The 24403-nt window shown below is 42.3% G+C and overlaps 2 protein-coding genes across 3 annotated transcripts in view; one reads left to right on the top strand and one right to left on the bottom strand.

Annotated features, from left to right (window-relative positions):
* BLNK (B cell linker) overlaps positions 1-24403 on the top strand; it is a 125554-nt gene that overhangs the window by 10675 nt on the left and 90476 nt on the right. The gene's annotated exons all lie outside the window — the stretch shown is intronic.
* ZNF518A (zinc finger protein 518A) overlaps positions 3294-24403 on the bottom strand; it is a 157398-nt gene continuing 136288 nt past the window's right edge. The window contains exon 6 of the transcript XR_011850668.1: positions 3294-3645. The gene's annotated coding sequence lies outside the window, so the exon portion shown is untranslated. The remainder of the gene's footprint in view (positions 3646-24403) is intronic.

Below are 24403 nucleotides of genomic sequence, written 5' to 3'. Positions count from 1 at the left end.
GTACGGTGACATCTCTGTATGTGTGTATTCTCCCCGTACAGTGACATTTCTGTATGTGTGTATTCTCCCCGTACAGTGACATTTCTGTGTGTATTCTCCCCGTACAGTAACATCTCTGTATGTGTGTATTCTCCCTGTATGTTGACATCTCTGTATGTGTGTATTCTCCCCGTACAGTAACATCTCTGTATGTGTGTATTCTCCCCGTACAGTAACATCTCTGTATGTGTGTATTCTCCCCGTACAGTAACATCTCTGTATGTGTGTATTCTCCCGTACAGTAACATCTCTGTATGTGTGTATTCTCCCTGTACAGTGACATCTCTGTATGTGTGTATTCTCCCTGTACAGTGACATCTCTGTATGTGTGTATTCTCCCTGTACAGTGACATCTCTGTATGTGTGTATTCTCCCTGTACAGTGACATCTCTGTATGTGTGTATTCTCCCTGTACAGTGACATCTCTGTATGTGTGTATTCTCCCTGTACAGTGACATCTCTGTATGTGTGTATTCTCCCTGTACGGTGACATCTCTGTATGTGTGTATTCTCCCCGTACGGTGACATCTCTGTATGTGTGTATTCTCCCCGTACGGTGACATCTCTGTATGTGTGTATTCTCCCCGTACGGTGACATCTCTGTATGTGTGTATTCTCCATGTACGGTGACATCTCTGTATGTGTGTATTCTCCATGTACGGTGACATCTCTGTATGTGTGTATTCTCCATGTACGGTGACATCTCTGTATGTGTGTATTCTCCCCGTACGGTGACATCTCTGTATGTGTGTATTCTCCATGTACGGTGACATCTCTGTATGTGTGTATTCTCCATGTACGGTAACATCTCTGTATGTGTGTATTCTCCATGTACGGTGACATCTCTGTATGTGTGTATTCTCCCCGTACGGTGACATCTCTGTATGTGTGTATTCTCCATGTACGGTGACATCTCTGTATGTGTGTATTCTCCATGTACGGTGACATCTCTGTATGTGTGTATTCTCCCCGTACGGTGACATCTCTGTATGTGTGTATTCTCCATGTACGGTGACATCTCTGTATGTGTGTATTCTCCATGTACGGTAACATCTATGTATGTGTGTATTCTCCCCTTACAGTGACATCTCTGTATGTGTGTATTCTCCCTGTACTGTGACATCTCTGTATGTGTGTATTCACCCGTACAGTAACATCTCTGTATGTGTGTATTCTCCCTGTACAGTGACATCTCTGCATGTGTGTATTCTCCCTGTACAGTGACATCTCTGTATGTGTGTATTCTCCCCGTACAGTGACATCTCTGTATGTGTGTATTCTCCATGTACAGTAACATCTCTGTATGTGTGTATTCTCCATGTACGGTAACATCTCTGTATGTGTGTATTCTCCCCTTACAGTGACATCTCTGTATGTGTGTATTCTCCCCTTACAGTGACATCTCTGTATGTGTGTATTCTCCCCTTACAGTGACATCTCTGTATGTGTGTATTCTCCATGTACAGTAACATCTCTGTATGTGTGTATTCTCCCCGTACGGTGACATCTCTGTATGTGTGTATTCTCCCCGTACGGTGACATCTCTGTATGTGTGTATTCTCCCCTTACAGTGACATCTCTGTATGTGTGTATTCTCCCCTTACAGTGACATCTCTGTATGTGTGTATTCTCCATGTACAGTAACATCTCTGTATGTGTGTATTCTCCCCGTACGGTGACATCTCTGTATGTGTGTATTCTCCCCGTACAGTAACATCTCTGTATGTGTGTATTCTCCCCTTACAGTGAAATCTCTGTATGTGTGTATTCTCCATGTACAGTAACATCTCTGTATGTGTGTATTCTCCATGTACGGTAACATCTCTGTATGTGTGTATTCTCCCCTTACAGTGACATCTCTGTATGTGTGTATTCTCCCCTTACAGTGACATCTCTGTATGTGTGTATTCTCCCCTTACAGTGACATCTCTGTATGTGTGTATTCTCCATGTACAGTAACATCTCTGTATGTGTGTATTCTCCCCGTACGGTGACATCTCTGTATGTGTGTATTCTCCCCGTACGGTGACATCTCTGTATGTGTGTATTCTCCCCTTACAGTGACATCTCTGTATGTGTGTATTCTCCCCTTACAGTGACATCTCTGTATGTGTGTATTCTCCATGTACAGTAACATCTCTGTATGTGTGTATTCTCCCCGTACGGTGACATCTCTGTATGTGTGTATTCTCCCCGTATGGTGACATCTCTGTATGTGTGCATTCTCCCTGTACGGTGACATCTCTGTATGTGTGTATTCTCCCTGTACGGTAACATCTCTGTATGTGTGTATTCTCCCCGTACAGTAACATCTCTGTGTGTATTCTCCCCTTACAGTGACATCTCTGTATGTGTGTATTCTCCATGTACAGTAACATCTCTGTATGTGTGTATTCTCCCCGTACGGTGACATCTCTGTATGTGTGTATTCTCCCCGTACGGTGACATCTCTGTATGTGTGTATTCTCCCCGTACGGTGACATCTCTGTATGTGTGTATTCTCCCTGTACGATGACATCTCTGTATGTGTGTATTCTCCCCGTACAGTGACATTTCTGTATGTGTGTATTCTCCCCGTACAGTGACATCTCTGTATGTGTGTATTCTCCCTGTATGGTGACATCTCTGTATGTGTGTATTCTCCCTGTATGGTGACATCTCTGTATGTGTGTATTCTCCATGTACAGTTACATCTCTGTATGTGTGTATTCTCCGCTGTACGGTGACATCTCTGTATGTGTGTATTCTCCCTGTATGGTGACATCTCTGTATGTGTGTATTCTCCCTGTATGGTGACATCTCTGTATGTGTGTATTCTCCGCTGTACGGTGACATCTCTGTATGTGTGTATTCTCCGCTGTACGGTGACATTAATATGTGTTAAAGAAAAATGTTTTAAATATGTAGTTTGTATAGAATTTAAAAATATTCCCTCTAATGTTTAATGTGAATAAAGAGCAGCAAGGGGTTAAACAATCAGTGAAACTTTGTAACAATCACATTCTGGAACCTGCCAAACAGGAAGCAAATAAATGCTCTACTGGTTTGTCCGCATGGGACAAAGAGATATGATTTTTTTTTTACATTAGAAGAAGTTTTGCAGTACAGGCCTTGACTTACAGGCGACCCCTAGTTACAGACAGTCCTCTTTGGACACTGTGACCTCTGGTGAAGTCCTCTGGATGCCGGTAATTTCCTGAATTTTGACCCCAGGTTGCAATGGTCAACATGAGACTTATGAAAGATGTCTGCAATGAAGTTTTATTAACAATCTGAAAATCTAAGCGTCACAGGGAGTTACATTTACAAAATATACATGTTCCGACTTACATACAAATTCTGTGGATCTCTAAACAAGTCTGCGGAAAATATCTACATCTTAATGAACAATAATGCATTTATGTAAACTCAGATGAACACTGCTAAAATATTTTTGCTTTAAATCCTCCATCTGTGACCCTCATAACAGGTCTCATAGACATTGATGAAGCGGCCAAGCCCTTCCAGACACCACATTTTTTGGGGGAAGGGACAGCATACAGTAAAGTTTTACATTTTTGACACCCAAGAATCTTTTGGATGGTGGTCGGGAACTTGTCCAGGTGCCTGAAAAGAATAAGGGAACAGATGGATGACTCATCATCTGTTATGTTACTATATACACCTAATGATTCTAGTCTCATGTGCAATTATTGAAAAATTGGATCAAAAGTAGATAATAATTAAAAGGACATAGGTCATCAACATTTACCTCAAAGAGCATCTACCACCTGGATGAAAGACCGTATGCAAATGAGCCTAAGGGAATCCAGGCTCTATTAACACCAATGGAGCCCCTCAGGCTCGTTTGCATACAGTCCTTGATGCTGGTGGTAGATTCCCTTAAATAAACCAGCATTGCTACCTGTAAGATTTAAGTGCCAAGATTGCATTGAGCTGTAGTGAGCTTTTAGAATTATGTAAATGAGCCAGAAGTGCTTCGGGAGGGCATTACCAGAGCCCCCCTGTCTTCATTGGCCAATACATTCCCCACACCATGTGCCTCCTCCAAGCTAGCGATTCAACCTCTTCCAAGCAAATCCCGCACATGTACCGCATGTACAGCCATATGCTACTCGCTTATAGGCTGCTTTTGGGTTAGGAAGGCTGCTAGTCACTGTGGTGGCGCAATCCAGAAGATATGGCACATGAATGGGAATTGCTGAGAAGAGGAAGTCACCGGTGACGGGGAAGGTCCAGAGAAGGCAGATGGGGATTGTAGAAGCCCTGACGGGGCCTTGCATTAGCCAGTGAAGCTGGAGCCCAAGGGGCTCTGCTCACACTCCTTGAAGCACTTCTGCATCAGTTACAAAATTATAACAGTCTTTTTCAAATAGAAACTTTATTATTAAATCTTGTAAAAAGTAAATTTTTCTGGAAAAATATAATTTTTTATACAATTCTGAGGAACAAAAAAAATGTTCTTGAAATATGAAAGGTAAATACAGATTAAACATAATGAAATATTAGAAAACACTAAAAATCCCGTATCCCTTTACCTAGGATACAACCGTTTGGCAATTCTGCGAATCCCATTTTCTCAGTATATAATCCGTGCAGCCGCTTATCCAGCGCCTGTCAGTTTCGCCGTTCTCTAAGCAGTTCCCATGCCCCGGGCGTGCAGGGGCTATCTGCATTAAAGAGGCGGCTAATGTAAGTATTTACTACAACAACATGAAGTGACCCCCCCCCTCCCCTCTCTGGACCTCGGGAAGAATTCATCAATGTTTAAACATGTTGTTTCCTGTGACCCAATCCCTTCATTTCTACCACTAAAACCATTATGTATTGTAAAAGTCTTCAGTTACAAGTGGAAGGAACAAGGTCAGATCCCGCTGTCAGCTTATTGGGATGTGTGTGACACGTAATGCATAATGCATGGGGCACCGCGCACACACTGGATGCCTTTTGGATATAATAGAAGGACGCTGACAGAATGGCTCGCTGCCTACCCATCGCAAGAATACTTGGTAGAAATAAAACGTATTTGCAATTTCAGCAATGCAATATGGCTATAGAGCAGGAGGAGCTGATCAGATTGTACATAGTGTCCTATCTGCAGGCAGCATGTTATAGAGCAGGAGGAGCTAAGCAGATTGTACATAGTGTCCTATCTGCAGGCAGAATGTTATAGAGCAGGAGGAGCTGAGCAGATTGTACATGGTGTCCTATCTGCAGGCAGCATGTTATAGAGCAGGAGGAGCTGAGCAGATTGTACATGGTGTCCTATCTGCAGGCAGCATGTTATAGAGCAGGAGGAGCTGAGCAGATTGTACATAGTGTCCTATCTGCAGGCAGCATGTTATAGAGCAGGAGGAGCTAAGCAGATTGTACATAGTGTCCTATCTGCAGGCAGAATGTTATAGAGCAGGAGGAGCTGAGCAGATTATACAGTGTCCTACCTGCAGGCAGCATGTTATAGAGTAGAAGGAGCTGAGCAGATTGTACATGGTGTCCTATCTGCAGGCAGCATGTTATAGAGCAGGAGGAGCTAAGCAGATTGTACATAGTGTCCTATCTGCAGGCAGAATGTTATAGAGCAGGAGGAGCTGAGCAGATTATACAGTGTCCATTGATCAGCATGGTTACAGAAAACTTTCACTCAACTCCTGTAATCTCCTGGAGACTCTGGGGAGGAGACAGAATCTTATTATTACCACCTCTCTCTTCTTCTGTTTATACATATAGTGCCGAATCTAATGAATACAATGGGTGGAGCAGAGCTGCTGTGTCTTGGACCCAATGCAGATCACATGTCGCTTCCCACTGTAAATGCAGGTCTCTAACCTTATTTAAAAAAAAAAAATATATATATATATATATATATATATATATATATATATATATATATATATATATATATATATATAAAGTGAAGATGTCCCGGAGAGACATAAAGGGGAACATGGCACTTTATGTCCAAAACAAAAAAATATATTATTTGGGCCACACTGAAGATGATCTTATATTGCAGCATATTTTTTTTTAATTTGTTATACAGTACTACAGAGTAAAACACCTCATCTATCTGTAGTTTTGGGCCAGAAACGGACAAAATATGACCCCTCTGAATTTAGCCACCCCCAATCCCTATCCCTTTTATGTACCACAAGGCAAATTATTGGCAGTATTAGGGGATGAATTATGCCAAAATTCAAAAGCCTCAAGTTGGATAAAGAAATAATTTGATGCAGGATACAACAATAAATAATAAAGGCTCCGCAAGTGCATGAGTGATAGGACTTCCACTCACCTACCTATAATCCTGGAGGATCTGGAGGGCTAGCATTGTAAATTCACACACTCTATCCTATGGGAAAGCCAGAGATAGCCAAACCCTGTGCTCAGTTATATCCTGGACTCACACAGGGAGCCTGCGCCAGTTTTGTGTTGCGGCTGTTGCACTGTGCAGGACAAAAAAGAAAAAAATTCTACCAAAAGGTGTGTGTTAGTACTTAATCAGAACATGCGCCACAATTCAGTCCAACGTACACCATAGTTGTGTCTGCGCCAGCACTGGGAATACCTGGGCAAGTGCTGGGGCCCCAGAGCTGCTGGGGAGGGCCCACATAAGGCTGTTCATAAGGAATCCATGGGGCAAGGGGGGCTGTTTCTAATGAATCCATAGGGGGTGAGGGGGATGGGGGCTGTTTGGGATGATAAACTAGGAAATATTTTAGGGAACAGGAGACTGTTTTAGTTTCTGAATTTTTAATGCCGAAACATGAGTTCACTGCGAAGGGGCCCACTGAGGCTCTGTCGCCCAGGGGCCTACTGAAACCTGGAGCTGACACTGGTCCCAGCAGTCAGAGCTTCACTAATCACTTTGTTTGTTATCCCTTATCTAGAAATTTCTAAGCTTGGGACAACCCCTTATACACCCCTTCTTATTCCTTCTAGTTGAATGGAATTACAGAAGCAATGTTTTTTTTTTTTTAATGAAGGAGCTGTGTAACAGATCTATGCAGAGAACCAAGAACACAGCAGTGTGAGGACACCCCTTGAATGCACTTTGGAAGCTTTAATCCTGCAATATAAATAGTCTTTTACACTAACAACATACACAAAGAAATAATTGTGCTTCTCCCTGGTCCTTTTAAGGCTATCCATGGCTTGACCAGTTATTCACATACAATATAAAGTCCTGTTTAATTAATTGCTAAAAAATACTGGATTACGCAAAACATCCTGTTTTTTATTCCCAGCTTTTGTATAGCTGCCCATTATAGTGCGTGATGGTTATGTGCAGAATCCGATCTCCATGTTGATGCAGTTACTAATTGAATCATCTGTCTCATAAAAAGCATTTTCCTGGGTAATACATATTTGTTGCATAGCAGCTCAATACAAAAGAAGGGGGTCACATGGTCTCCCCGCGTGAGCTGGCACGCTCTCCGCCAACAGATGGTATATGCGGTTTCATCGCAGCACACTCCATATTAACATTTGTTATTATGATAATTACCATTGAAATTCCTACCTCCATATATAACAGATTAATGCTTAATTTCTGCAAAATATAGATTTTGTATCCAAGAATCTGACACTTTAAATTCAACAGCGAGATAGAACGCGCAGCGCCGGAACATTGCGAGTACACCAACTCCTTTCATCCCTGTTCTAAGAGAAATGACTAATGAATTGTTTTGATGTCGTGTAATAAAGGCATTCGGAGCGGAGCAATATAAAGCACAACACCGAAACAAGTCCCATTAAAAACACAAAAAGGACGCAACGCGAGTAGTAGTCGGCACAAGCGGGGAAATGGATGAATTAGGAAAAATTACCAAAAATACAAGAAAATAAGCCTTTGCTTTTAGCTGCTTAATGAAAGTGGAGGAGTCTGTGGGGATGCAGTCTCTTGCTGCACTACAACACCCATCACAATGGGACTTCTATACTGCAGTGTAGAAAAATACAATTAGCTTTGCTCAAAATGCCATATTTTCTATAATAGTCATCTTATAACTGTTATTTAAAGGGATTGTGCCAAGTGTACAAGTCATACTCTATCCACAAAATCAGGGATATCAAGCTTGCCAGTCAGATCTAGCAAATGGGAGTGCTGGAGATACCAGAGCACTGTGCTCAGCAATTTCTGACACTCCCATACTATTGAATGGAGCATGGATCCTGCTGCTCCACCCATTAGTGAGAAGGGAATCCCCATTCTTGTCATCTGTGGGGGTTTTAGCAGTCAATGTATTATGACCTAACCAGTAGATAGGGGATAACCTTAAAACTTTGCTAAAGCCCCTTTAAAAAACAAGCAGTCACTAATAATTGCCCACAAGGTACAAATTTGAACCCTGTCAGAAAAAATGTTTTTTTATTTTCCATGAAAAAGAGTCACATTTGGAGAATAGAAAAGTTATATAGATCAGCAAGGAACAGGAACCTTGTAAATTGTATATTCTATCAAAGTCAACAATAATAAACCAGGGACACTTACAGGTCCCCAAAGGACACCCAACTTACAGACAACCCCTAGTTATAGTCGGACCCCTCTGCCCCCTGTGACCTCTGGATGTTACTATAGTCCCAGGCTGCAATGATCAGCTGTAAGGAGTCTGTAATGAAGTTTTATTGATAATCCTTGGTCCAATTAGAGCAAAAAATTTTGAAACTCCAATTGTCACTGGGGCAGAAATAATTTTTGTCTGGATCTACCAATATAAATTATACTGTTTTGATTACATACAAATTCAACTTAAGAACAAAACTACGGAACCTATCTTGTACATAACCCGGGGATTGCCTTTACTCATAGATCCAGGCACCATAACTGTGGTAATCTTCTTATATTTGTTATCCATGACCGCCTTCCTTCTAAAATCAACTTTTAAAATTAATCTAATGAGCCTGAAGGACTATGGGCATACAGAAGCCCTCTGTGCTCTGGCTTCACCAGCTGTTACACTGACTCAGTGGGTCTCACCCTCTCCCCTGCATTTCCTGTAGAGGCTCCTTCAGTATGTAACAACTTGTAAAGCACAGAGGGGCTCTGGCAACACCCACCATAGCCCTTCTGGCTGTGGCTATACTGCACCGTTTGGTAATATTAATTTACTATATTTCTATATAGTAGAGAATGGTGGAAGAGTACCACAAGTCTACAAAAGAAGAAATGTATATAGGATACATCTCCCTACATACATTATACACTTCTGTATGTCCAGGAGCAGGCAGATAGCAGGTTGTCTCAAGTGGTTATAGAGTCAGGATGTGCTTACGTGATAAATGGTTTCCTGTCTCTTTCCTAGAGCCCGAGTAGTGTACAGACTGTAGGATAGAACAAAACTAAACATTGGTTACAGAAAATTCTGGTGAAGACGAGTGGTCAATATTTTGGAAAGTTTTTTTTTTTTACTATAAATATAGATAAAAAGATGAAAAGATAAAAGACAGAAGATAAAGCATTGGTGACGCTGATGGAGAGTTCCAGGCTCCTCCGGCACAATATGCTTCATAGCGAAGGGTTTAAGGCCAAGGGGTCAACTGGCAGAATCACAGATTTATCCCAATTTATTTTTAACCCTGACTTCTGACCAAAGGATCTAATTATCTCCATAACTGGATTCAGCAAAGACTCCACGTCTCCCAGATAGATAAGCATATTGTCTGCATATAGAGACACCCTTTCTTCCAATCTCCCTCTACGAAATCCAACAATATTAGGGGCCTGTCTAATAAGGCTTGCTAATGGCTCAATAGCCAGGGCAAAAAGGAGGGGGGACAGAGGGCATCCTTGTCTAGTGCCTCTCCCCAGGTAAAATTCCTGAGAGATGTTGCCATTTGCTCTCACTCGAGCCCTGGGGGAGGAGTATAGTAGTTTGGTGTATGCCATAAATCTGGGTCCAAAACCCATCTTGTGCATTACCATCCAGAGGTATCTCCACTCGACGCTGTCAAATGCTTTGGCAGCGTCGAGTGAGAGAATTGCCCTTGCCCCGCCCCCCTTCTCTGATAACTGCAGATTTAGAAAAAGTCGGCGAAGATTAATGGAAGTGGATCTCTCTGGCATGAAACCCGTCTGGTCTGGATGTATAACCTCCGAGATCACTTGATTCAAGCGCATGGCTAGGACCTTGGCAAATATTTTAACATCTACCGGGAGAAGGGAGATGGGTCTGTATGATTCGGGTCTGGCGGGGTCCTTCCCTGGTTTGGGGATCACTACAATTATTGCTTCTAGCATGGAGTTAGGTAACCGTCCTTGACTGTATGCTTCCTCCAGGGTGGTCAACAGCCTAGGTAGGAGAATGTCCTTATGGGATTTGTAAAGTTCTGCCGGAAGCCCTTCCATCCCTGGGGCCTTTTCATTATGCATTGTGCTTAAGGCTAGTTCTAGTTCCTCTAATGTTATCGGAGAGTCTAGAATTTCCCTAGCCTCTTCTGAGAGGGCTTTTACAGGGAGGGCCTCACCGTACCTCATCATATCTTCCCACGTGTCTGAAATGGTGGAAGTGTATAAACATCTATAGTATTCCTGTAGAGTCTGCAGAATGTCTCTATCTTTAGTCACCTTTACCCCGTCTTCTCTAATTAAATAAGGAATGTGAGATCTTCCCCCTTGTGCGTGTACTATTGTGGCCAGCAGATGACCTGCCGATTCGCCTGCCTCAAAATATTTTTGTTTCATAAAGTACCGTTTATTAGCGGCGTAGCTCAGTGTATGGTCTGCGTACAGGGATTGTGCCTCTACCCATTCTTTGTGATGTCCTTCTGTTGGGTTCGCTACATATTTGTCTTCTGTTTCTTGCACCCTAGTCCGTAAGGCGACAGTTAAAGCCTTAGACTTGGTCTTATGTCTATTAATAGCCTGATGCAAGGATCCTCTAATGTGCGCTTTCATTGAATCCCAGTTAGCCAGAATTGGGACCGTGTCATCATTGGTTATAAAATATTGTTGTAGCGCATCCGGTATGATTCCCCCCACTATCTGCAGCCAGTACGGGTTGACCTTCCAGAACCCCCCTTAAGTCCATTTCCGGGTTTCAAAAGCAGAGATACATGTAATGGAGAATGGTCCGAAATACTCCGAGCTAAGTATGTTACTTCCGTCACATATGTCAAAAGGGATTCTGAGCCCAAAGCTAAGTCAATTCTGGAGAGTGACCTGTGAGAGGCGGAGTAACAAGAATATTGTTTAGCCCCCGGGTTTCTGTATCTCCATATATCGCACAACCCAACCTCCTCTATCAGGCGAGCTAGCATTGTTGGAGGTGCTGACTCTGCAATGCTGCCAGTATGGAACTTGTCCCAGAAGGGATTAAGATAGTTATTGAAGTCCCCAACAATTAATACTGGCATCACCGGAGAGCCAGCTACAAAAGTCAGTACTTTCTTGAAAACCATGCTGTTATAAGGAGGGGGAATATATATTGCAACAATAATACACTGTACATCATACACGGAGCATTGCAAACAGATAAATCGGCCCTCACTATCGATCAGCTGTCAATGACATATAAATGGGATATCTCTGTGTATCAAAACACTAACCCCTCGTGCATGAGTGGAGTATATAGAGTGGTATTGGTGTCCCACCCATGATCTGTTGAGAAGAGAAACATGCTCCTTAATTAGATGTGTCTCAGACAAACACAGTATGGCAGGTTGAAAACTTCTGAGAGTTCTGAAAATAGCATACCTCTTGTTCGCATCCCCAGTGCCTCTCACATTCCATGCCAACACATTGATTTTAGCCATTTTCATATATCTGGGTGTATATTATGTCCCCGGTGTCTATTACTATGCCGCTTTTTGCACTGCTTCTTGACCTGCTTCCCTCCCCCCACCCCCTATCCCAACTACTTAAGAACTCAAAATACAATATCTGTAAATCAGAAAAAACCTCCAACAAACATTGACAACATCGACATTTCCCACTCATAGTGGGAGCTGGGGCCTGAGCGCCTCACATCTCTCTCCATCTCATAACCCTCTAGTTGTTGTGCAAAATATCCAATACAGTCCCGCATCTATCAGCATATAAACGTTCATTCTGGCCTTCTTTACTATTTTGTTGCATACTCATCTGCTCCAGATGATAGAAATGATCAGTCCTCCATGGCGTTGTGACGTTCCTCCCGGATTTGTCTTCTATGCATGTCTAGCCAGTCCATGGCATCTTTAGGCATATCAAAGAAATGTGTCTCTCCTAGAGCCACCACTCGTAGTCGTGCAGGATATATCATGGAGTAGACAGCATTCATTTCTCTCAATTTGCGCTTCACTTCTGCGAATTGCGCTCTCTTCTTCTGGACTTCTACTGAAAAGTCAGGATATATGGAGATTCTCTTCCCGTCTATAGTAATGTCTTTCAGCTCCCTGGCTCTGTGTAAGATAGTGTCTCTATCTTTAAAATGAAGGAGTTTCATCAGGATAGGTCTTGGTGGTGCCCCTGGCGGTAGAGGCCTAGTTGGGACCCTGTGAGCACGTTCAATTGCAAAGAATGGAGACAGTGTATCAGGCCCGCAGGTTTTTTTCAGCCATGTCTCAAAGAAGTCTGCTGCATTCCTTCCCTCCGTCTTTTCCGGAACTCCCACAATCCTAATATTATTGCGGCGGAGCCTGTTCTCTAAGTCGTCCGCTTTAGCCATAAGCATTTGTGTGGTATTGACGACTCTCCGCATATCTCTCATTATAGGACGGAATTGGTCCTCCACTTTGCTGACCCTATCTTCCACCTCCTTTACCCTTTCATTCACTTTATGCAGGTCTTGCCTCACCAGTACCACCTCATCTGTAAGGCAGCCAAGTTGCTTAGTCAGGTCGTTTTTGCAGGCTGTGACGGCAACCAGCACATCTCTCAAGTTAGGTTCTGCGTCAGAGTCTCTCACCTCCTCAGTGCTCGTCTCCTGATAGTCAGTCTCTGAATCACTCGCTGTTCTTTCCTCCAGCCCCACTGACTCCATCATACCTTCCTCCTCAGAGACCGCGGCCATCTTGGCCTCGTGTTGTGTCGAGGTAGGGCCTTCCTGGGTCTCTCCTGAGTGCACCTCAGCCCGGATCAGCTTATTAGCAGGTGTGTTGTTCTGCCCGGGACTATCTCTTGCAAATACTTCCAGGCGCGCCGCAATGTCCGAGAGTCTATCTTTCGCGCGGCGGCCCGCGGCCATATTTCCAGCCACGCTGCTTCTGCCCGCTTTGTCTTTGCGTGTACCGCATCTAGTCATCTCTGCACTCGGTCAGTTTCGCGGCTGGTTCTGTAGTGGAGGATGTCTTTCCCAGCAACCGGGGTGAATTTTTAGTCCTTTCATAGGCCAGATATGCAGGATATTAGCGGGTTATGAGCGGGAGACTCTCTCACACGCGTCTGATCACATCGACGCGCAAGCCACGCCCCCCAAAATGCGTCCCTTCTGCCTAATTTCAATCTGTGGTTTCAGGACCTTCAAAAGGTCCTGAAATAGCTTTTGTGTACATATGTATTGAGAGCAGAAACAGATGTACCAGGATTTCATGGGTAAAATTTGGTGGGTGGTTTTGGTGGCCATGAGCCTCGTCAAAGGCTTGGACCACGGGCCAGAGACCAAACCATCTACTTTATAATCCGCTACTGGAGTCTAGGTATGAAATGTCAGAAGAACATTACCTGCATGTCTGCATCACATAATCAGCAAAGTTTGGGTAGTACTATAGGGTTGGTTTTGATGGGTTACTGTAGTCGTGTTGAAAAACTTGAGCTTTAACCGCAACTTCATCAAGCCTTCTCCATGAACCAGATTTGTGATTACGTAGCAGACCCTTTCATTGAGGGTGCCGTCACACGTTGCAGTTAAAACTGCATCGCAATTAGTTTTGGGTTGGTTTTAGGTGGTATTACTTATTTTAACAAGTGAAAGACATCAAATCAACAGGTGAATGATATTTGTGGAACAGCATTCTCCTTCAAAATCAAATTCACCCGTTCAGTTCATGTCTTTCACCTGTGAAATTGACAAAACTGCACCTAAAACCACCTCAAAGCTAATTGCGATGCAGTTTTAACTGCAACGTGTGACTGTACCCTCAACATCAGTGTCTGACCGCACTAATTACTCTTTGAGGTAGATGACAGTGGTGGTGGTGGGGGGGTAATATCATATTAATGTCTATGGCCTTGGATCAGGGTGTTCTAAAAGCTCCAGTGCAGGAAATGTGCACAGTCCGAACACTTGCCCATAGAAAGCAGACAGACAGCCATGACATGAGATGGATGGTGACCGAGAGTTATTACCCATTATTGAGTTTGTTACGACAAAATCAATAGGTGTCCATTCAGGATTTACCGGACCGAGCCTGCAACAGCTGAACGGACATACGGAGTTCTTTTACGTAGTTACAGGATCCGTGCAGTAAATCCAACGCGTACACGAAGCAACTTTGTCAGAACAAAGGTGCTCATGGGAAACGGACTTAAATTGGAATATTGCTCTTAAGTTAGAAACTGGGTACAACATCTCCATGCAGTTTGCAGCACGATGTATCCATCTCCCCAACCCCTTTACTTTAAGAATACTAATCCCCAAGGTCATTTAGAGAACACAATTATTTTGCAGACACCTGCTATATTTGCAGTGAAGCAGAACAATTATCGAGAATGAGAGTATTTACTGGTATAAATTTACTGGTAATGGGAAGAGGACACTCCCTGCCAAAACCACACAACAAAATATTTACATACACCCCAATATCTCCAATACACACCGAGGGGCAGTCATGTAGAAAGTGGTCAGGAAACCTCTGAACTATAACTATCCATCAACTCAAAAGCAAATTTATTTTAATAACTAGGTCTGTGATTCTGTATATATTTTTAAAAATTGTCATTATGGCTCCATTTGTTTTGAGAGTTCACTAAAAATACAGTTAAAAAATGATGACATTTTATTCAGATTGAAAACGTTTTGCTATATGAACGTGCTTAATACCCATTAAAACCCTGATCTGATCAAGACTCGTTATCCATGAGCAAGGTGTTCTGACAAACTCGCTCTAAGCAGGGTTTACTGGACTGAACCTAGAACTACAGAACTAAACTTAGCATGGCTAATTAGCATCACACACTGGGGCACATTTATTTACCTGGCCGCTTGAGTTCATGAGGTCTGGAGTGTCCGACGATCAGGCAGTCTGGCGCGATTCACTAAGATAATGCGCCCGATATCCTGCATGTGTCGCTCCCCGCTCAGGTCCGCCGGAGTTCCCCATCTTCCTCCTGGTGCATGTATAAGTTCTTGGCTTGTGACACAATTTTTAAGTTAAATCCTGCGGTTTGTTCAAATCCTTCAGATCGTCCGACGGCATGCCCCCGATTTGTAACTCATGAAAGCTGGCGCATTTGCACCAAAATCCGATCTGACCCCTTTTAAATCCCTGTCCCAGTGGCGCAAAACAGAAATCGCCGGGATGTCCGACGAAAGTGCGGTCCGCAAGGCCCTTAGTAAATGAGCCCTACTGTGTGTTATAAGGAGCCATATACCTGTGTGAGATCAAATGACCATCAATTGGAGTTTATCTACAGGAAGTAAACATAGAAGCTTCCTGTTGCATGACAGCAAGCAGACAACAAGCAGAGAGCGTGGAATTCATGAAGAATTGATGCAGAAATTATATTGGAAAGTTTTAGAGCTTTTTTAATTACACAAAAAATATCAATTATTGGCTGGAAAGTGCTTAAGGGGGACAACCCTTTTTTTCACTTACCAAAGTGTTTTTCCGACTGTTTTTTCATCACATGTTGTACTTCACATTTAGTGGCATAGTCTTAAAAAATAATTAAAAAGGCACCATTTTTGAAAAATTTGCCGTTTCCAAAATTCTAAATGATCTTTTTTTTTCAGACGGATAGTAACTAACTAATTTTATTTGTAAAATTAGCTAATTTAATTTCATTATTTTTGAAATGTCCGAATATTTTATTTTGATGTCACACGGCTTACAAATCAAACATCGGTTCTTCCGCATAGTCAAGGTGATTTCAGAATTGACTTTTTTGGGAATCATTTTTGTTTTAAATGAGCTTCGAAATATATAAATCTGCACCCCTCAAACTATTAGAAACAGCTTTTAGGAAGATTGTTAACCCTTTGAGATTTGCATAGTAATTAGAAAAAAATGGAGATAAAATTTAAAATGGTTCAATCTGGTCAGTAATAATCTTTATTTATATGGCGCCATCCATTTCCGTAGCGCTTAACAGATTCTGGGGAACATATGCAAATAAAATACAACATTATTGTATAGATGGCCAAACCATAGCATTAAATATCTAAGCATTCACCTCTCGTCTGATGTTGGCAAACTGCACAATATAAATGATGTATCTTTACTTTCCCAAATCAAACCAACAAAAAGCTCCATATATGTCCCGGTGGGGTAGAAAAATTAATTAAAGACATGTATATGTCTGCTAAATATTTAAGACAGTGGACACCTTGGTTAACTTGAAAGAAATAAGAGTAGCCTCATCCTAATCTCGATGGTCCCTACCTCTTTAATTTCCACCTGTCCCCCACCCCTTCCCTACTTTCCTTCCTTGACCTCCCTTCCATTTGTTGTCTTGGTTCTCTTCTTTATTTTGATGTGACGATTGTACAGTGCCCTGGGAAAGTATTCGGCCCCTTTGAACTTTTCTACCTTTTGCAAACATTTCAGGCTTCAAAACATAGAGATAATACATTTTTTGGTGAAGACTCAACAACAAGTGGGATACAATTGTAAAGTGGTACTAAATTTATTGGATATTTTAAACCTTTGTAAAAACTAATAAACTGAAAAATTGGATCTGTAATATTATTCGGCCCCTTTAGTTTCAGTGCATCAAACTCCCTCCAGAGGTTCAGTCTCTGATCTCTGAATGATCCAATGTCCTGAATGACTGATGATCATACATATAATCCACCTGTGTGTAATCGGGTCTCCATATATATATATACACCTGCTCTGTAATAGTCTCAGGGTTCTGCATCATGAAGACCAAGGAACACACCAGGCAGCTCCTGATACGGTTGTGGAGAAGTTGGCATCAGAAGGGATGTGCCCTGCTCAGCCAGTCCCTCGCATCTACTCCTCCCCATGCCAGGGTAATGTCATCTAAGCTTCTTCACATTAACATCTATCCCATATTTGCATCTAATTACAAGAAGTCACAGCACTTTTTCTCCTCCCCATCATCCATGGAGGCTGCTGTGATTTCATGAGATCAGATACATGCATGGGGTAGATGTTTTTGTTACTGTTTCTCAATGTTCCAGCAAGGATGGAAAACATTTGACACTGTATTTTTTACCCCTAATGACAAGTAAGCAGAGTTGTAGCTGTATGTGTCTGTAGTTGTTTATTGGCAGACAGTACTAGTTCCACACGGCAGCATGTCCTAGCAGTGAGACCTGTCAATCAGGTCATGCAAGTCATTCCACGGCCGCGATGGAATGGGGTAGTACATACCTCTGCCATGCGTGGCATCTTTTAGAAGCAGGAGCGCAATTATGTCACTGCGACCCTAGAATCTGCACGGGACGAGGAAAGAACATCAGGATGCCAGAGGTGAAGCCACAGTGCAGGAGGTAAGTAATCCTATTTTTTATTTTTTCTATGCTGGAGCCACTAGGAGGGGGAGACTTTAAAGGGGGTCCCCTGCCTAATGAATTAAGGGGGTCTCTTCCTAATGAAATAAGGGAGTCCTTGTCAAATTGATTTTTAAGGGGGCCTATGCGAAATGAATTAAGGGGGTCCTGCCTAATGGATAATTAAGGGGGCCTCTGCCAGATAAATTAAGGGGGCCCCTGACACATAAATTAAGGGAGTCCAATGCCTTATGAATTGAGGGGGTCCCTGTCTCATGGGTGATTAAGGGGGACCCCTGCTTAATTAATTAACTGGGTCCCTGCCTAATGGTTTATGTGGTATCTTTTAGACATATTGTGGTGGGAGGGGGCCCCACATTGGCTGCCGAGCTGGGGGGCCCCATCCTATATGAGGTGCTCTATACCACTGAGACCCTTAATCTGGCCCTGACATGGACCCACCTCTTGACTTTTTAATCAGAGTTTTTCTGAAGTATTTATTTTGGGAGGGTTAATTTAAGGCAACTTTCCTTTAAGTGTCCTGTCCTTCAGAAAGTATTATATATGTAGACCTCCAAAGCCTCATATTCTATAAAAAAACACAACCCCTTACATCCTGTACCTGTATCTCAAAGGTGCATTATGTCATATTAATTGCTAGCTCTTGGGTGTCAAGGTGATATTCCTGCAGACCATGCGTAGGTCAGGTCTTCTCTGATGCCCACCGCTAGTCAATATCCAACAGCTTGTATGAGGACGAATTTGTTCTTGTGTCTGACATCATGCTGTGCGCACCCGAAGGGCAGCCAAAGGGCATTGGCGCTGTCTGCTGTCCGAAATTCCTTGTACCTTGTACCTGACTGGATTGTAAAATGCATAATATAGCGGCTTATCTCCTCCTGTTGTCTTGTAATATTCGCTCCTCATTCTAGATCTTTATCATCCTGCCAGATGTACGTGATGCCCCCGGCACTCAGTGGAGATGGCGGCATTGTTCTATGTCCTATCCTATGCTAACTAAAAGGAGGTAGTATAGAGTTAAAACCCCATCTGAACAATCACGGCAAGTTACCTGAAAGTCACCAGATTTTACTCTACCAACCTCCTTATATAGGGAATAAAATGTTCTTTTCTAGAATTCCTTCTTTTTACATATACAAAAAAAATCTTCTCCAAAGTCATGTAAAATGAGCAGAGAAGAGTCATATTTTGAAAAGAATCAAGTTTTGTAGCTGCACTTCTGACATCCCTATCTTTGGTTCTGTAGTACCATGAAACATGCTTTTGGTGTTGTATTAAAGACATGGATCTCATCTTTCAGATCACATCAGGCTTGAAGTTCTGTGAAACCGGAGATACAGGCAGCCAAAGAAATAAATGAGTTGCAGATAAAGAACCGTCGCGTCCTGTGTCTCCAGTTCTATAGCTCCCAGAACCACACCCAATCTCAAAGATTAGATTATTATCTTTACAATGATCAATGTATTATGGAAGTGAAGATTGGGGCATCTGAAGTGATTCTCCCTCTGCAGCCTCTAAAAGTGACTACTAGGACAATCTCATGTTCACATGACTGTGAAGGAGATTTTTTTTCTTACAGCTAAACGAGTGAGATTACATATAAAAGAGTCAATTTTCATTTTGTACCTTATGTGAGGGGGCTAGTAGTTTAATGGGGTAAAATCTGCTGGCAGGTTCCCTTTAATGTGGAATTCATGATCTCGTCACTTTTGCTACAAAACAGAATTTTGAGGACCCTTCTTTTAGATGTTAGAGATGGATGCTATTTATTACATCATCGGTTAATAAAGAATTAAAAGTCTGCAAAGAAACTCTACATGACTCCCCTTCTGGCTGTGTAACTACACAAGGGCAGTAAGGATAGTAAGTACAAGTGCATCTGCATTTTCAGGTTTTAGAAGGAGTTACATCTAGACTGAATTAGTCTGAGCATGCAAGTACATACAGTGTAAATGATAAGAAAATCTTCACAAATAACATTAGTGACTGCAATGTACCACTAGATGGCAGCAGTGTGCAACTTTTGGTGTACAAATCACTGAGAACCGACCTGTATGTAATATTATAAACTACTACAACACATAAAAACACCAATAGAAATAAAATAATAGTAATAAATAACATAACATAATAAAAACATAAAATAAATACATCAATAATAAAATTATGTTAATACTACTACTAAAAGCAACACCAACAATAATAATAAACATAATTACATCAATAATAATATGGTCATGTGATGTGACATTAGGTGCACGGCTCGCAGAAAGTAATCAGAGCCATGCCCCTGTGTGACATCACACGACCAGGGATACAACAAGCCGTGCACCTGTGTGACATCACGCGACCAGGGATACAACAAGCCGTGCACCTGTGTGACATCACATGACCGGGGATACAACAAGCCGTGCACCTGTGTGACATCACATGACCGGGGATACAACAAGCCGTGCACCTGTGTGACATCACATGACCGGGGATACAACAAGTCGTGCACCTGTGTGACATCACATGACCAAGGATACAACAAGCCATACACCTGTGTGACATCACATGACCAGGGATACAACGAGCCGTGCACCTGTGTGACATCACAGGAGCAAGAATACAAAGAGCCATGCACCTGTGTGACATCATATGACCAGGGATACTAAGAGCTGTGCACCTGTGTGACATCACATGACCAGGGATACAACAAGCCGTGCACCTGTATGACATCACATGACTAGGAATATATAACAAGCCATGCACCTGTGTGACATCACATGACCAGGGATACAACGAGCGTGCACCTGTGTGACATCACATGACCAGGGATAGATAACGAGCCTTGCATCCATGTGACATCACATGACCAGGGACCAGTGTTTATCCGCAGAAAGTAAACAATGAAGCTTCTTATAGAATGACAGCAAGCAGAGGTCAGAAAACAGCCCCTGGCTACATCTATGTCATATGTTCCCAACCAGAGCAAATACTAAAGACTGTTGAGTCTTGTAAAAGGTTTTGCGCAGAACTCACAGACGCTTTATTACCAACCATTTACATCAAAAAGGAAGCAAATACGGAGCCATAATTCTTAATCATATCCTGACAGTCCGATAATTTCAGACTGCGATGTAATTACACAACCTCCGAAACCTTCAATTAAGTTGGAAATATGCACAATTAATGTACAAAATCTAAAAAATACAAAAAACCTCCTTCCTACAATGCTCCATCATGTCATTCCAGAAGTGCTGACTTGTCACAATACATCATAGACACTATATAAACCGAAATTACCGCCGTCAGACCTGAGCCGCCGCCACCGGGGCCTTGCACGGGTATTGGAAGATTTACTTGAGCTGCGGAACAGAGTTTTTACATCTTTGTTAACAAACATAAAAAAGCCACCTGAGATTAATTAAAGTTTGTTTCCCATCTGTTGTTCTTTGAATATAATCATTGAAGCATTTGTAGTGATGCCTGGAGCCGTCTCCCTGGGGCCCACAGCTGCTACTGTAAACTTACACGACATTACTACTTACAATTTCCTTCCTATTATGTAAAAACATTGAGGACATTTTAAGCTTCTCTGTAGCCATAAAGTTACATCACAAAACTCAAAATCCCAGTCCATAGTTCAACTTTATTACCAGCTATAACGCTGTGAAGTATCGGCCCGACCCCTGCACATTACTACACAGAGAAACCTCTCCAGGTAGAAGGGAAACCTGTACACGAAGGTGATAGAAAGATTTCATTTCATCAGAAGTGCAGAGTGAGAGTCTTATAATAATGACTTGTTGCCACTATATACCTGCACCCTCCCACTTCCATTAGAGGGGAGGGGCTAAAGTGGGAAATTTACATATTAAGCCACAACAGCAAACAAATCTGCTTCATTCTCCCAAATACTAAAATACCATCCCCAAATTACCCCACAATGTTTAACATCACACAGTAATGTCACAGTACAGGGATAATACACACAGTGATGTCAGGGATAATACACACAGTGATGTCACAGTACAGGATAATACACACAGTGATGTCACAGTACAGGCATAATACACACAGCGATGTCACAGTACAGGGATAATACACACAGTGATGTCACAGTACAGGGATTATACACACAGTGATGTCACAGTACAGGGATAATACACACAGTGATGTCACAGTACAGGGATAATACACACAGTGATGTCACAGTACAGGGATAATACACACAGTGATGTCACAGTACAGGGATAATACACACAGTGATGTCACAGTACAGGGATAATACACACAGTGATGTCACAGTACAGGGATAATACACACAGGGATGTCACAGTACAGGGATAATACACACAGTGATGTCACAGTACAGGGATAATACACACAGTGATGTCACAGTACAGGGATAATACACACAGTGATGTCACAGTACAGGGATAATACACACAGTGATGTCACAGTACAGGGATAATACACACAGTGATGTCAGGGATAATACACACAGTGATGTCACAGTACAGGATAATACACACAGTGATGTCACAGTACAAAGATAATACACACTGCGATGTCACAGTACAGGCATAATACACACAGTGATGTCACAGTACAGGGATAATACACACAGTGATGTCACAGTACAGGGATAATACACACAGTGATGTCACAGTACAGGGATAATACACACAGTGATGTCACAGTACAGGGATAATACACGCAGTGATGTTACATTACAGAGATAATACACACAGTGATGTCACAGTACAGGGATAATACACACAGTGATGTCACAGTACAGGGGATAATACACACAGTGATGTCACAGTACAGGGATAATACACACAGTGATGTCACAGTACAGGGATAATACACGCAGTGATGTTACATTACAGAGATAATACACACAGTGATGTCACAGTACAGGGATAATACACACAGTGATGTCACAGTACAGGGATAATACACACAGTGATGTCACAGTACAGGGATAATACACACAGTGATGTCACAGTACAGGGATAATACACGCAGTGATGTTACATTACAGAGATAATACACACAGTGATGTCACAGTACAGGGATAATACACACAGTGATGTCACAGTACAGGGGATAATACACACAGTGATGTCACAGTACAGGGATAATACACACAGTGATGTCACAGTACAGGGATAATACACACAGTGATGTCACATTACAGAGATAATACACGCAGTGATGTTACATTACAGAGATAATACACACAGTGATGTCACAGTACAGGGATTATACACACAGTGATGTCACAGTACAGGGATAATACACAAAGTGATGTCACAGTACAGGGATAATACACAAAGTGATGCCATAGGAACACATTAAAATCACATTACAGTTATGTCAGCCACAATGCAGGTATAGAAACAAAGACATTACAGTACAGGGACAACGCATATTAAATTCCAAGGCTCGATTGAGGCGCACAGCAATGTCACAATAGTGGCATCATTAATAGTGATGTCAAAGTACAGGGATATAAAAAGACATTACAATAGAGGAATCATGCACAGTCATGCCACAGTAGAGAAATATCTCTGTACCCCATAATCTAAGTTGGAATATATATGTTGTTGGTTAGAGATGAGCGAACATACTCGTCCGAGCTTGATGCTCGTTCGAGCATTAGCGTACTCGAAACTGCTCGTTGCTCGGACGAATACTTCGCCCGCTCAAGAAAATGGCATCTCCCGGCGTTGTGATTTTTGGTGGCCAGAAACAGAGCCAATCACAAGCCAGGAGACTCTGCACTCCACCCAGCATGACGTGGTACCCTTACACGTCGATAGCAGTGGTTGGCTGGCCAGATCAGGTGACCCTGGGATAGACTAGCCCCTGCCTGCGCTGCTCGGATCATTCTGTGTCTGGATGCCGCTAGGGAGAGAGCTGCTGCTGGTCAGGGAAAGCGTTAGGGTGTTCTATTAGAATAGTGTTAGGCAGGAGTGATTCTACAAGAACCCAACAGTCCTTCTTAGGGCTACAATAGCGTTATTTTTTTTTTTTTTATTGTTTGCTTGTGGCTGGGCTTGCTGGCATTAGTAGTGCAGCTAGTACCATATTGTGAGGAATTTGCAGGGAGACTTGCGAACGTTATATTTAGCTCTTAGTGACACACACATCTCAAACACCTAAGTGGGACAATTTATTAGGGGTTTGATTGAATTAGGCACAGTCTGACGATTTTTTTTTTTTTCAAAACTTAAAGTGACTTCAAATCCAGTTGTTGTGTGCTGTTAGAAACTAGGCATACAAGAACCCAACCGACTTTCTTAGGCCTACAATAGCGTTATATATATATATATTTTGTTGATTTGCTTTTGGCTGGGCTTGCTGGCATTAGTAGTGCAGCTAGTACCATATTGTGAGGAGTTTGCAGGGAGTCTTGCGAACGTTCTGTATAACTCTTAGTGACACACATATCCATCTCAAACATCTCAAAATTGAATTAGGCACAGTCTGCTTTTACTTTTCTTTTTCTTTTTTTTAAACTAAAAGTCAGTCATCAGGCACAGCACAAAATCCTGTTGTGTGCTGTCAGTTTAGGTTAGAAACTAGCCATAGCAATAGGATAGCATCGTTTTCTTAAAAAAACAAAAAAAATTTAGTTTACACTTTAATTTTGAAAATGTTGAACCCAAGGGCTAGGGGTAGAGGACGAGGGCGTGGGCGTCCCACTACTGCAGGGGTCAGAGGCCGTGGTCCTGGGCGGGGTGAGACAATAC

This window comes from Engystomops pustulosus, chromosome 11 (genome assembly GCF_040894005.1).
Source record: "Engystomops pustulosus chromosome 11, aEngPut4.maternal, whole genome shotgun sequence".
NCBI lineage: Eukaryota > Metazoa > Chordata > Amphibia > Anura > Leptodactylidae > Engystomops > Engystomops pustulosus.
This window is presented reverse-complemented; position numbering and strand designations above follow the sequence as displayed.